The sequence below is a fragment of the Carlito syrichta genome, unplaced genomic scaffold, assembly GCF_000164805.1.
Source record: "Carlito syrichta isolate Samal-C Ts95f unplaced genomic scaffold, Tarsius_syrichta-2.0.1 Scaffold309472, whole genome shotgun sequence".
NCBI lineage: Eukaryota > Metazoa > Chordata > Mammalia > Primates > Tarsiidae > Carlito > Carlito syrichta.
In genome coordinates, this window is record NW_007253568.1 from 4,487 (window position 1) to 19,693 (window position 15,207).

A 15,207-nucleotide genomic window follows, 5' to 3' on the forward strand; every position below is an offset into this window, starting at 1 on the left:
AGAACCACTGGGCTCAGTCCCTCACTTCATTCAGGTCTTTGTTCTGACATCTCTTCCTAAGAGAAGGAAATGCCTGATCTTCCCGCAAAAAATCACTAGCACATCAGTCTTCATCACCTGCCAGCTTATTTTCTTCATAGCACTTTTCACTGCCTGTGAGATTTGTATGTTTGTTTTCTGTCCCCAATCCAACTATAGTACCAAAATATAAATTCCATGAAAGCAAGGATTTGTTCATTTACTGCTATATCCTTAGGGCCCATTTGTTTGCTTACTGCTATATCTTTTGGGCCTGGCACATAGAAGTTGACCAATAATCACTTACTGAATGATTCTTCTATACCCCAGTGCATTACTAACAACACTTCCGCTTGGCTCATTTCTGCTCTTCATTAACATCATTTTTTCCAGGATTGGTTGCTTGACCTTTTCAACTTTTGCTTCCCTCCAAACCCAGGATTAATTAGTTATCGCTTCATTCAAAGCATGTGGTCACTGAGAAATGAAACAGATCATAACTTTCGAAATGTACAGTGGCTCACAAAACAGGTGCTCTGTAGAAAATAAAGTTAAAATCGTTTTAACACCAACTAATTCAGATTAATATATCATAAGACCCCAAGAAACAAACTGATATGAAAGTAAGTCTGAGAGAAACACTTCAAAAATGGAAATCCACTTTAAATAATCTGCTCTCCTAAGAAAGCAATGAGAAGATTAGCAAAAATGGTCAAAATATATTTTTTCAGAAATCTGGAAATTAACCAAGGATGTGCAAAACTTCCAAGGAGCATTTAATCAAGAAAAGTAGCTGAATCTTAGTAAGTACAGCAAGCTTGTAGCTAATTTCCTCTGTCCTCAGCTGTGCGGTAGCTTTGAAATCAACAGCTTGATAGCTATGAAGACCATTAGCCAAGCAAATACTGACTGACCATCCTCACCCTATGTGTTCTAAAGATAAGACCATTCAATGTTGTAATAACTCACCTAATTTATAAATTCTGACCAATCTCTCCCCAGATCTCACTTGCTAATTTCTGCCCTAAAACCACCTGCAGACAAATCCAAGTTCTTCTACCCCTCTCCATTCCCCTTACCATATCTATAAAAATATTTCCCTAAGTTCCCCCTTTTGGAGCTCTTGTTTAGACATTGTCAAGGTGGTAGTCTTCCTTGTTCAGCTAGTTTAATAAATCCTGCTTTGTATGATCAATGGTTCTCCATGCTAGTCTTTGACGGGGCTTTGGATGTCACCTTCCTGGACACTTGTTTTCCTGCCTGTCACTCTCACTAGCCTGTGAATAATCAGGAGCTATGTCTTTTTTTATCTGTGTCCCCAAGTTGCACACACATCCCGGGAGATAGTAGACATTAAGTCAATGTTTATTGGATGATTAAGTTTATATAAGATAGAAACTTGGTAGATTTTAAATGTAGCATCTGGACTTTAGCTTCCTTTTTGTTTCAATCAGAAGTTAAACATTTTAGCCCATGTTTTTTTGCCTACTCAAGGAAAGAACAGAAACAAAGGCAGAGAACACGGGAATAGAACAAAACATCAAGAATGTTCCTTTTAGAGTATATAAAGGAAAGACCTTGAGCTGTGCTGTGTGGTAATGGGCAGCGATTGTCACCTCAAGTTCTCTCATAAACATTGAGTCATGGCGTTCTTTTCATTCATTCAAACAACACTGAACATATCTAATATGCAGTAAATGGAAAAGGACAAAGAAATTCCTATAACATCTGTTTCTTTTGAGGAAAACATTACAGAAGTGATCAAGTTAGTGGAAAGGAAAGCAACTTGAATGGCTTTCAGTCCAATAGTAACAAACTCAAATGTTCTCTCTCACCATTCCCCTTTTTTAAAGTGCAGACTTTGTAGCCTATATTTTGTTTTTATCCTTTTTGTAGAGTTATGAGTAAAGAATATTTCTCTATGTAAGACAAACAGCAATGCAGTGATAAGTAAAAGTTGATACTAGGTGTTGGTGTTGGGAGTCAGTAGGGAGTGGTGGAGACCAGACAGAACTGAATGTGCCCTTTCTAATGGGACGAGGCTGCTCCACCGAAAACCAATCTTGTACCATCATCCTTCCTCATTTCCTAAGATAATATGAGCAACGTGTATTTCCAAATATTTAAATTTTGGTTTAAATTTAATAAGGGAAAAGGAAAATAATTAAGAAGTGGAGAGAAAACAAAGGGAAGAAAGAGGCACTGTGAAAGACATCTAAAATGTATCTGAAGACCACCGATTTCCACCCTTGCTCTAGTCTACCCACCACTTGCACAGATGTAGAAATTTACACTAAGAGAGGAAATATGACCTATTAGTATCAAGGAGCTAGAATACAGGTGATTTTATTCCTATGACTGTCCTCTTGGTACATCTTCCTAGTCCTGCTTCTCATATAACCATACTCTCATTCACACAAACAGTCTATTTAGCTCTTTAAAACCCTTCTCCTGGAAATGTAGTGAACTGACAGGATGACAACATTCTCCATCTTAGGGAAAGAAGAATATGGGAGAGCACACACTTCTCTCCACCAAAAAAGTACTCAGTGAGTTCTGCTTCTAGGAGGCACACTTCCTGAATCTTTTACAATATTACTCAAGGGGCTAGAGAGTGCTCAAAGTAAATAGTTTTTATTACCCCATCTTATCCTCAAGCTCAGCCTGGTACAGTAATTTTCTTCTGAGACTCTCACAGCATTTTAGAATATCCATCTCATATGCTCACTAAAGTTGCACAGGAAAACATTAGTCACACTGATGAAGAGAAGTATAGATAGTATAAACTTTAGACCTGGTAAACAGGAATGAAAGTTAAGAGAAAAACAATAAGAACAACAAATGCTGATGTGATAGGCATTTTCTCCTTTTCTTATTTCCCAACAAATTATTATTCATAAAGCTACCACTGAGTACATATTTCCTGAGTTTTCTCTAAACAGGGATTATTGCAGCATGGAGTTTAATTTCAGGAACTCTTTCTGAAATTTTATAATTGTTAAATTTCATAGCTCTTCCTAATGCATCTTATGTTTACTAACTGCTTGTCTCTTTTAATAGCTATGGCCTTTTTTGATCCCAGAGTAAGTTAAAATAATCTTAAGAGAGGTTGTGATTATATGTCTGATGGGAAAATGGGCTAATTAGTACATGAAAAGTACCAATCTGAAGCCAAATGTTCTGAATAGGGCTTGTCTAAATAAAGTGATGAACTTGTTTTCCCAATACATTTTTTTATCTCTCTCTTATTAGATCAGACAACCACCAGTAGATCCTGATGAACACCTATATATTTCTCAATATTATTAAGAATCATCTGGAGGTAGGTTAAGAATACAAATCCCTAGATCTTACTCCAGAACCCATGAGTTAGAATTCTCCCTGGGTGATTCTGATATACACAAAGATTGAGAAAAATGAAGCTGAGAGAAAAACTTCACATTCTAAGAAATAATATGACCAGGGTGTGACTCATTTAATAGACCAGAAAATGCTGCATTCTGAGTGAACAATAGGGAAAATATTTGAACTACAGCAACTTTGACTCTAGGCCCTAATCATCAAGAGTAGAATCCAAAATGTCCCATCAATTTCAATTGAAGCCACACTGACAAGGTGGCTACCCCGTGGATTGCCCTTTCAGGCTTGCTGCATAACTCTGAGCAAGTCATTTAACCTCTTTGCACATTTATAAAATAACTGTAAAGAAAGGTATTGCCTCTATTCAAAACTATGGTTTAAGGCTAAATAAAAGGATGATATCTCCACACTACATATGTCTCAATGTGCACAATTATAATTATACATGGCATTGAAAATATCTTTCTATAATTGCTACTTGAACAATAAGTTTCAATAGTTAACCACAGATTATTAAACTAGGTCAATTTTACTATTCTAGAACATCTGATAAACCATGCAGGGTCAAACAAGAAGTGAAAAAGAGTTGACTGAAGACATGTAAGTTAAAGTCAGAAAAAAAATGCTGTTGCTTATAACTTAAAAACCCATTTATATGGCAAAAATTATTTTTATTTTAAGAGTAGACATCTTGAGTGAAGGAACAGCAGAGATAAAACAGTATTTACCCATCTTTAAGCTTCTACCTTGTCTTACATAGGCTGTCTTTAGAATAGCAATTTCACACCATTACCTAAAATTAATAACCTGAACTAATTTCTAGTGTCCAAACCTTCAACATAATATAGTCTTACGAATTTCCTAGTAGAGACTTCTTCTGTATCATGACATTACTTGTTCTAGTAGATCATTTTACTGTTGGTTCTTCTTAATATTAAATTTGTGTATCTATTTTAAGCACCCCAAACGCATGGCACACAGTTCAGCTCTGCCCTGGAACCAGCATGCTACCAATGAGTCTGTTTCAAAGTAAGTATAGCCTGAATATGGGAAGGAAGGATTTGATAATGTTTATCTTTTATTTTATTTACTTGAGTCTTCTCTCTTTTATTCCTGGTCAGCTAGAGAATTGCTGATTTTGTTTATCTTTTCAAAATAAAATAATTTTTGGCTTCATTGACCTTTTGTAATTTTTTACAACTCTATTTCTCTAATCTGATCTTTATTATTTATATTCTTCTACTGATTTTAGGTTTAGTTTGTTTTTGTCTTTCTAGTAACTTGAGATGCAACATTAAGTTGTTAATTGAGATCTTTCCCATGTTGTTATTTAGTACTATAACTTCACTCTGAATGCTTCCTTTTCTGTGTCCCACAGGTTTTCATATGTTGTGTTTCCATTTCATTTGTCTCTAGGAGTTTTTAAATTTCTCTTTTAATTTTTTCATTGACTCATTAGTTGTTCAGTTACATGTTTAATTTCCATATATTTATGTAGTTTCTATATTTCCTCCTGTTATTGATTTCTGGTTTCCTAACATTGTGGTCAGAAACAATACTTGATATGATTTTGATTTGTTTAAAATATTCTATGCAGCCCCTTTAAAAAGTGGACAAAAGGCCAGGCTCAGTGGCTCAGCCTATAATATTAGCACTTTGGGATGCTGAGGCGAGTGGATTGCCTAAGCCTGTGGGTTCAAGACCAGTCTGGGTAACTTGATGAGATCTCATGTCTACAATAAATCAAAATAAAATTAGCTGGGCATGGTACCATGTGCCTATAGTTCTAGCTACTTGGAAGGCTGAGGTAGAAGGATCGCTGGCGCCCAGCAGGTTGAGGCTGCGGTGGCCAGGAGTGTGCCAGTGCACTCCAGTCTGGACAACAGAGTGAGATTCCAACTCAAGCCACTGCACTCCAGTCTGGGTGACAGAGTGAGACTTCAACTCAAAAAAAAAAAAAAAAAAAGTGGGCATGAATAGACACTTCTTAGAAGAAGATACACAGGCAGCCAACAGATACATGAAAAAGTGCTCAGCCTCACTCATCATCAGAGAAATGCAAATCAAAACCACATTGAGATACCACCTAACTTCATTAAGAATAACCATCATTAATAAAATAAACAACAGATGCTGGTGAGGATACAGAGGAAAAGGAATGCTTCTACACTGCTGGTGGGAATGCAAACTAGTGCAACCTCTTTGGAAGACAGTGTGGTGGTCTCTAAAGGAACTAGAAATTGACCTTCCATATGACCCAGCAATTCCCCTATTGGGAATAAACGCAGAGGAACTCAAATCATTCTACAAAAAAGATACCTGCACACGTATGTTTGTAGCAGCTCTATTCACAATAGCAAAAACATGGAACTAACCATGTTGCCCATTGATACTGGACTTGATAAAGAAAATGTGGTACATATACACAATGGAATATTATGCAGCCATAAAGACAGACAAATATATGGACTTCGCAGCAACTTGGATGGATTTGGAGTCGATCATATTCAGTGATCTATCACAGAAACGAAGAACAGAGTACCATATGTTCTCACTCATAAGCAGACCTTGAACAATTATAACCATAAGAAAGCATTTGGCAGTAATGGGAAACTGTTAGGGGAGGGAGGGTGCGATTGGCAGTTGAGGGAAATTGCTAGGGGAGGGAGGGGCATACATCAACAAGGGTACCTGCATAATTAATGTTTGTATACCTAATCCTGAATTGTACCCCACATTTATAATAAAAAATAAAAATAAATAAATATGTTATGATTTGTTTTGTGGCCTGCCATGTTTTCTTCTGGAGGATGATCCATGTGCACTAAAGAATGTGTATTCTGTTGTTTTTGGATGGAAAGTTCTGTATATATCTGTTAGGTTCATTTTGCTTAAAGTGAAGTTCAGTTCCAGTATTTCCTTATTAATTTTCTGTCCAATTGATCTGTCCATTGTTGAAAGTGGGCTTCTGAAGTCCCCTACCATTATTGCTTTGCTATATATGTCTCTCTTTATTCTATTGCTATTTGCTGTATATATTTAGATGCTGTGATGTTGGGTGCATATATACTTGCAGTTATTTTGTTTTCTTGATGAATTGAAAAATTTTTATCATTAAAAAATGACCTTCTATATATCTTGTAACAGTTATTGACTTGAAGTCTATTTTAATCTTAAGTATAAAGAACTTTGCTCTCTTCTGGTTATCATTTGCATAAAATATTTTTCTTTCATATCTTTACTTTCAGTCTATGGTGTCTCTAAAGCTAAACTCTCATGGACAGCATATGATTGGATCTTTTTTAAAAAAAAATCTATGCAGCCACTATATGTCATTTGAATTTAATGCATTTATGTTCAAAGTAATTATTAATAGGAAAGGGCTTACTGAAACTTTGTTAATTGTTTTATGACTGTTTAATAGATCTTTTGTTTCTTTCTCCCCTCTTTGTGATTTGTAATTTTCTTTAGTGCTTATTTTTTATTACTTTGTCATTATTGTTTTGGTATCTGCTATAGTTTTTGCTTTGTAGTTGGCATGCAGATTACATTAAATATCTCATAGTTTTGTTTTTTGGGTTTTTTTGAGTTGGAGTTTCACTCTGTCACTCAGACTGGATTGCAGTGGCTGCTCCCGGCCACTGCAGCCTCGATCTGCTAGGCTCCATCGATCCTTCCACCTCAGCCTTCCAAGTAGCTGGAACTACAGGCACGTGCTACCATGCCCAGCTAATTTTTGATTTATTGTAGAGATGAGGTCTTGCCAAGTTGCCCAGGTGATCTCGAATCCATGGGCTCAGGCAATCCACTCACCTTGGCCTCCCAAAGCACTGGGATTACAGGCTGAGCCACTGAGCCCAGCCTAAGTATCTTATAGTTATAACAGATTATTTTACACTGATAACAACTTAAATTTAGTCACAAAAATTTGAGACTTTCATCCTCCCTAGAACTTACCTTTTTGATATTAATACCTATATCTTTTTATAGTACATATTTCTTAACAACTTATTGTACTATCATTATTTTTTACTTTTAACATTCATGTAGAGGATTATATGATATTCAAAGCACCATAACAGTACTGGGATATTCTGGAAATGACTCTATACTTAACATCTTTGTAGTAATCTTTTCAGCCTACTCATGAACCATGTACAGGTTTCCATTTAAGGTAATACAGACAGACATCAAGTTTGCCTAGTTCTTGAACCAAACTGCATCAGTAAGGTAAAACTCACATAGGAAGATAGAAAGCAGAGCTAACACCCAGACGTCTCTGAGAAATGTAAGCCTTCACTTTCTAACAAGTCAAAATGCCTATTTCCCTGAACTCACTTGGCAGATTCTCATTGCCCTTAGAATACATTTTAAATCCTTCAGCATGACCTACAAACCAAGCATGACTTAGCTGCTCCTTACATCTCTGGGCTTATCTTGTACTACAAGACCCTGTGCTCAGACATTCTTTCAAAACTGGAATTCAGGAATTCCTTCCCACTCAGGGTCTATGCACTTGCTGCCTTCTCTGTCCAGAATTTTCTTGTCCCAGATTTGATCTGTCATCTTATCTTTTTCACTCATTTCTCAATGTCACCTCCTCACAGAGGCCCTCCTGTTTTATTTTTTTCCTACCTCTTACAACTATCTAAAACCATCTTGTTTGTTGATTTCCTTATTTATCATTGAATCAAAAGACCATAAGCTCTCTGGCAGTAGAAACCTTATTTGTCTTTGTTTCCTAATATGTTCTAATGGTTGGCACAGAATCAATTCTCTCAAAATATTGTGAGAGTGGATGCACATCAGATTGAGAACCAGTGTAAGCATACTAGGCTCTCAATAACAGTTTGATGAATAAATCAATAAGGTATATATTCAAAAGGAAGAATTGGAGGTTGTACAAAAAAAATCCCACAAAAACATTTCTAAACAAAACCCTAAGAAAGGAATGTCATTTGTGTAAAAGCACACAGATGCATTAGTCTGTGCCAGAATTAGGTGGGATTGTATCTTAGAGGAAATGAAAACGAAGAATGAAAAGACATTTATATTTTATAGCTCAATCTCAACATTGTTATACTTTTTACAGGGAAAAATATCAACATAAATATGAACTTAAGAGAAAACTGTTAATACAGCCTAAAGATAATTATCTTATCCATAAGTATATATGACTTAGGATAAAAGAATAGAAAAATAGTGATCTTGCTTTATTATTTGAAATGCTATCTATAAAAAGGAAGACTCTTCAAAATTACTTTTTAGAAGTTATTTAAAGAAGCACATTGCACAAAATCAGGGGACATGCTACTTCTGAACACACAATCATGATATTGCTAGTAATATTCCAAAGGAATAAAGTTCTTCAAAAACAAAGTAATTAGCTATTAGATAGCTCTTCTTCCTTAAATGATGACAATATAATGCATCAAAAATATCATTTCTGAGCAGACTTGAATTACAAATTTGTATTCTTTTTCAGATTACTAGCAAATAACCTTCTTGTTGTAAATCTATTTCAGGTAGAATGGGGCATAAAATAGTTTAAGATTCAATACATCAGACAAAATGGCAAAACAAAATCTATAAAATCTAGCCCAAATCACCAATTATATCACTTACTATTATATGACTTTAGGCATATCATTTTTCCCTCCCTAGGTCTCAATTGTCTCATCTTCACAAAGAAAGAAATGTTATAAATTATTCCCAAGGATATGTCCAGCTCTTGGATTCATTGATTTACTTACATTCAACATCCAAGACCAGGCTGTGATATATAATGACTCAAGCAAAATCTGTGAGTCAGGACTTCAAGTCAAGTCATAGTCTGAGAAAGGCTCATGTACTGGTATAGGAATAAATTTGTATGACAAGGAATTGTCAGAAAGCACCATAGCTGTTTTCCAATGAAAGAAATGGAATTAAAACAAACAACAACAACAAAAAACTTGTCCTTCGGTCCTACCTGCCTTGGTCTTGTTTACATTGGGTGTTGCTATCCCAGTTTCAACTTGGGTTAGTGACACACAAATTGTGGTAGCCATACATATAGCTATTTGTTCATTTGGTATCAACCCAAATGCATTCCAATGCATTTTTGTACAACTCTTGAGAAGTAGGGGCTAGGAAACTCTGATCTGACTGCACAGGAGACCATCACCCATATGGATTGAATGGCTTATTGTGTCTGCAGAAGGCTCTCAAAAACCATCTATACGAGTAAATGGCAAAGCACATCCTTTTATCTGAAATATCTCTGGTTTTGATTGCAGAAATCCTAATGATACCCGCTATTCTCATATGTATATCATAAAACCAATCACTTTCTGTTTCTTAAAAATGCTTTCCATTTTAGGGGAGTGGAGAGTCTTGGTCTCTTTTCTTGGAAGGGCTCTATAAAATATTCGTGACTGTATCTTTAAGTACAAACCTCTTCTTTTTTTCATAAGAATGTTTCCACTGAGCATAATGCAGCCTTTATGAATTTTTTAACTGGCATTCTTCTTTTTCTCTCACTAAAATGGAAAACGGGCTTCTCAGGAAGCTTTTCTGAACCTTAAAAAATTTAAAGAGAATGTTTCCTTTTTCTGTTTCTAAGTTTAGCACCACAAGAATGAGTTTAATCATCTCATGCTCTGATCATTATATGATGTATATTTCTGAAAATCATTACTAAAACACTGATTTCCCTTTGCAGATTTCCTAAGGGAAATGTGAATCCATCTTGTGGCCCATCTCTATACAGGAATAATGGTTAAAAAAATAGGGCAACCCCCTCAGGTCCCCTCCTGCTCTGGAACTATTCTCTTCTCTCAATAAATCCTGCTTCCTAAATATAGATAGATAGATAGATAGATAGATAGATAGATAGATAGATAGATAGACAGATATAGATATAGATATATAGATATATATCTATATATGTATCAGGACTGGTTCCCTCAGGGGGGTTTCTGGGGCCTTCCTAACACCATACTCCCCTTACCTCCAGATGCTTAGAGATGTCATACTACCACCACATGTTCCAAATTTCAGAAAACTTTCCCCTCTGAGCCCTAAACCATGATGCTTATTTCCCAGAGAGCTGCAAAGAACATCAGCCTGATAAATTGATTCACAGTGAACAGCAGTGTTGATGAGAGCACCATATCTCCCTCCCAGGGGTGGTGTTGCCCTTAAAGCTCCCCAGATGACCTGAAAACAGAAAACTGAAGCCCAGAGCACCAAAGACAAAGTCTTTAGGCCTATACTGGTGGTTGGACCTAAGCATATGTGTATGCATAAAAATAAAATACTCCTAAGACCAAATATAATTTGGGATAAGGTAGAAGTCTGTTGATAACTTTCAGCAGCATACAATGTCCTGGGCAGAAATAACAGCATAAAATAACAGAGTCCTCTCCGCTTCAACCTCTCCCAGGTATTCTTCCTCCTAACACCTTTCTGTAGTCAAGAGAAGAATGTAAAGTGAGAAATGCATCCCAAATTAAACAAATCCTAACTGCTCCCACCTTAAGGTTCATTCTAGTACAGAAAACTTTTAGAAGAAAAATAAATCTCACTCCTCAAACTCTGAAAGGCAAGGACTTCACTACTGAAGGGTTCGAGAAGCCAGCACATGGGAAAGTTATGAAGCAAATCTTTTAAAAATTCTTTTTTTTTTTTTTCTTTTGAGTCAGAGTCTCACTCTGTCGCCCAGGCTGGAGTGCAAGTGGCACGCTCACGGCCACCGCAGCCTTGACCTGCTGGGTTCAGGCGATCCTTCCACCTTAGTCTTCCAAGTAGCTGGAACCACGGGCATGTGCCATCATGCCCAGCTGATTTTTTTTTTTTTTACTCTAGAGATGAGGTCTTGCCATATTGCCCAGGTTGCTCTCGAATCAATGAGCTCAGGCAATCCTCTCACCTCCACCTCCCAAAGTTTTGGGATTACAGACGTGAGCCACTGTTCCCAGCTTAAAAAATTATTAAGCATACACACTTCTCCCCTATGTCCCACTTCTCACAATCTCTCTCTTCCTCTCTCATATTTTTTCTCCCCTCTTAACCCTTTTATGTGGAGTAATTTGCCCTGCTCTAAACTTTCATCATTCTTTCATTTTACTCTCTTGTCAGCATAACAAAGACATCATTTTCCTCTCTCTCTCACTTTAGATAGGTGAGGCCTGAGGCTAATAGGAAGCTAGATTGAGTGGCAGAAAAGGCCAATAAACAAAGGACAGAGTGAATGCTGGATTTACCACCTCAGAAGCAGGAGCACATGCAGGGGACCCCTGTGTTCCAAGATAAGGAATCCAGTAGATATGTCCAGTGGTGGCTCAGGTAGGAAAGAAAGATGCAGGGGATGGGAAAGGAGGCTTTCCAAAAGAGAACAAGTGTGAAGTTCATATAAAAAGTGCAAAGTCAGACGAGCAAATCTACTGCTGACAAGGGCAGGAAATAGAGAGAAGCCATATCCAGTCTCTGGGGGAAAAGGGCTAACACAAATCAGAGAAGCTACTTGGACTCTAGACATGAGGCCAACTTGATCAAAAACAAAGTTTATTGGAAGGTTACAGAAGAGTTCACAGAAATAAAAAAAGTTCTCATAAAGCAGTGGTCCCCAACCTTTTTGGCATCAGAGACAGGTCTCATGGAAGACAATTTTTCCATGGACAGGGATGGGGAAGGTGGTGTGTAGTCAAACCTCACTGCTAATGTTATTCTATATTTGTAGCCACTCCCTATTGCTAGTAACACCGCCTCAGCTCTACCCCAGATCACTGGGCATTGGATTCTCATAAGGAGTATGCAACCTAGACCCCTTGCATGTGCAGTTCACAATACTGTTCACACTCCTATGAGAATCTAACACTGCCACTGATCTGAAGGCAGAGCTCTGCCATAAAGGACAGAAACTAGATTAGCTCCACGGAACCATAAGGCAGGAAACAACGGGTTATGCTTTTGGGATGCCATCATGAGGATGAATGAATCTCAATAATTTTTCTGTTTTTATATCATTTCACTCATATAGGAAAGACAGTGGTAAAGGCAAGAGAAATCTTTGGGGAATACTTTAGGTTTAGGAGTCTCCTGGCAGGAAGGAACAATTAATTCAGTTCCTACCCCGGTAATGAATGACTGAGGAACAGATCCACACTTGAACATACAGAAGAAACCTAGTGGTAATTGATATGCTCCAACTTCACCTTTTCTAAAACCCAGGGAAATAGGCGCTAATGCTTGAGTTCCCTCCAGAGTTCTGAGTGCTGGGTGGAAACACAAAGAGTACAGTCTGCCTGCCTCTTTTCAACAAACAGAACTATAATAGAAAAGTCTGAAAACTAACTGTTCTCATGATTTTCAGGAATCACTTATGAAAATGTTGGATAGTCATATACAACAATTTGAAGTCGGCTCAAACTAGAACTTTTCCTTCCTTCCCTTTTAGCAGTACTACTGAGATTAACTAGAATTATGATACAACACAGATGGTCAGACACTCAAAGATCACATGTGAATGTAGCATGGACTGGTTCCAGCCAAAATTTTTTTTCTTTTTTTTTTTGAATTGGAGTCTCACTCTGTTGCCCAGACTGGAGTGCAGTGGCTGCTTCCAGCCACTGCAGCCTCGACCTGCTGGGCTCCAGCGATCCTTCTGCCTCAGCCTTCTGAGTAGCCGGAATTACAGGCACACGCTACTACGCCCAGATGATTTTTGATTTATTGTAGAGATGAGGTCTCGCCAAGTTGCCCAGGCAGGTCTCGAACTCGCGGGCTCAGGCAAACCACTTACCTCAGTCTCCCAAAGCGCGGGATTACAGGCTGAGCCACCAAGCCCAGCCAGCCAAAATTTTTTAACTTATCCTCATGGTTTCTTTTCTTTTTTTTTTCCTTTTTCTTTCTTTCTTTCCTTTCCTTTCTTCCTTCTTTTCTTTGTTTTCCTTTTCTCCCTCCCTCCCTCCATTTTTTCCTTTCTTTCTTTATTGGCCTTTACTACTTAAAAATTATTTTCTAGTTTTCTGTGATTCTGCTACCAGAGACCAATGGTAACTTTTAAAATCCTTTGTACTATGGCACTATGGCTAAATACCTTGCTTCTTCCCATGTGCATTGCCTTTAAAATAAAATATAACAGGCTTAAGAAAGTGAATTTAAGCAGAAAGAAAACTCTGGTTTTATAAAAGGTGAGTCTGTAAAGCAATGGGAAGAAGAGATATTTTGAGGTAGAAGCACTCCTAATATTCTTCAAAATAGATAATAAATCAGAGTCTGCTTACTCCACCTCTAGGTAGTCTTGATCTTAATATTTGTGGGGTTTTTTTTTTTAAATTTTGTTATTCCCAGGGGTATAGTAATATATACCTGTATATAATTTCTAACTGTTCAGTATCACCATCAGGTGAGGGACCTCTAAGTACTTTCTAATAACTTATTAAACCAAAACAAACTTTTTTTTCCCCATGGGAGAACAAAACATGCAGGAGTACTAGATCCTTATTTGATATATAGTGAGTTTCTTTGGGGATATCAGAAAGAAAAAAAAAAATTCAACAACAGAACTGAGGTCAAATGTTTAGTCTCTGTTTCCACATTTGCATTTGGACTCACTACCAAAGTGGGAACAAGTAAAGGATGGCAATCTCAGAGCAAGCCACACTAAAAAGAGGTCATGGTAGTCATGGGAAAAAGAAAAGACCAAAAAATCGAGTCCTCATCAGACAAACAAGGACAAGCAGAACTTGAAAGAAACTCACCCCTAGTAGACAGTATAATATCATACTTCAAAGAACACTTAATATGTTGATCTTATCTTTGTTCCTACAACCAGCACAGTTTATTATCAAAAAATATAGTGGCCAAACATGATAAAAAATATTCAACAAATATTACTTTTTGGAATGTACTTTGCAGTGGATAGCCATTTCAAAATAATGTATCAGTAACTAAAGGTTAATAGACTAGAAGAAAAATGCCAATAATAATAATGATAATTATACATCATATTCAAATGATAAAAGGTCAATTTGACCACAAATAAAACAGAAAATATATTCCTTTGCTGGGAACCACAGCATTGACAACTTTGTCTCAGATGACTATCATTAAACTAATCTTGTTCATTTGAGTTTTATTGGTTTTCAAGTTATTTTTTAAGTTTGTTTTGTGTTCACTTGTATAACTGTAAAAATGTTATAAACTAGGGTTTATTTATAGTTTTATGTTTGTACATGTTTAAGTAATAGTATCCTAAAAACAATTTAAGTCCACCTGAGGAATTTAGGATAATTTTTTTTTTCTTTTAAAAACACTCCATGTTTCCTTAAGATGGGAAAACACTATATTTTACCACAATGAGAGGCAACAAAGCATGCTTGGTAAAGTGTAGAGTAATGGAGTCAGGCTAAATTTAAAATCTTGGTTCTACTTTTTAAATTTTTAAATCATTTTCAGGAAATGCCCTTATCTTCCTTAGCCTCAATTTTTACCTATCAAAAGAGTACTATCATAGTATCTCCCTCATAAGGTTGTGAAATGAGATAGAACATATTGTACTTAAAAATAATGCCTAGTTGCTGAAATGTGAAACCTCAAACTATAATAATCTTAGAAGAAAACATAGGGAACACTCTCTTAGACATCAGGGCAGGCAATGAATTCATAGAGAAGTCATCAAAAGCAAATGTAGCAAAAGCAAAAATTGACAAGTGGTGCCTTATCAAGCTAAAACGTTTTGCACAGCAAAAGAAACTATTGAGAAAGTAAAGCTATAACCCACAGAGTGAGAAAAAATATTTATAAGCTATGCATCCAACAAAGGCTTAACATATGGAATCTACA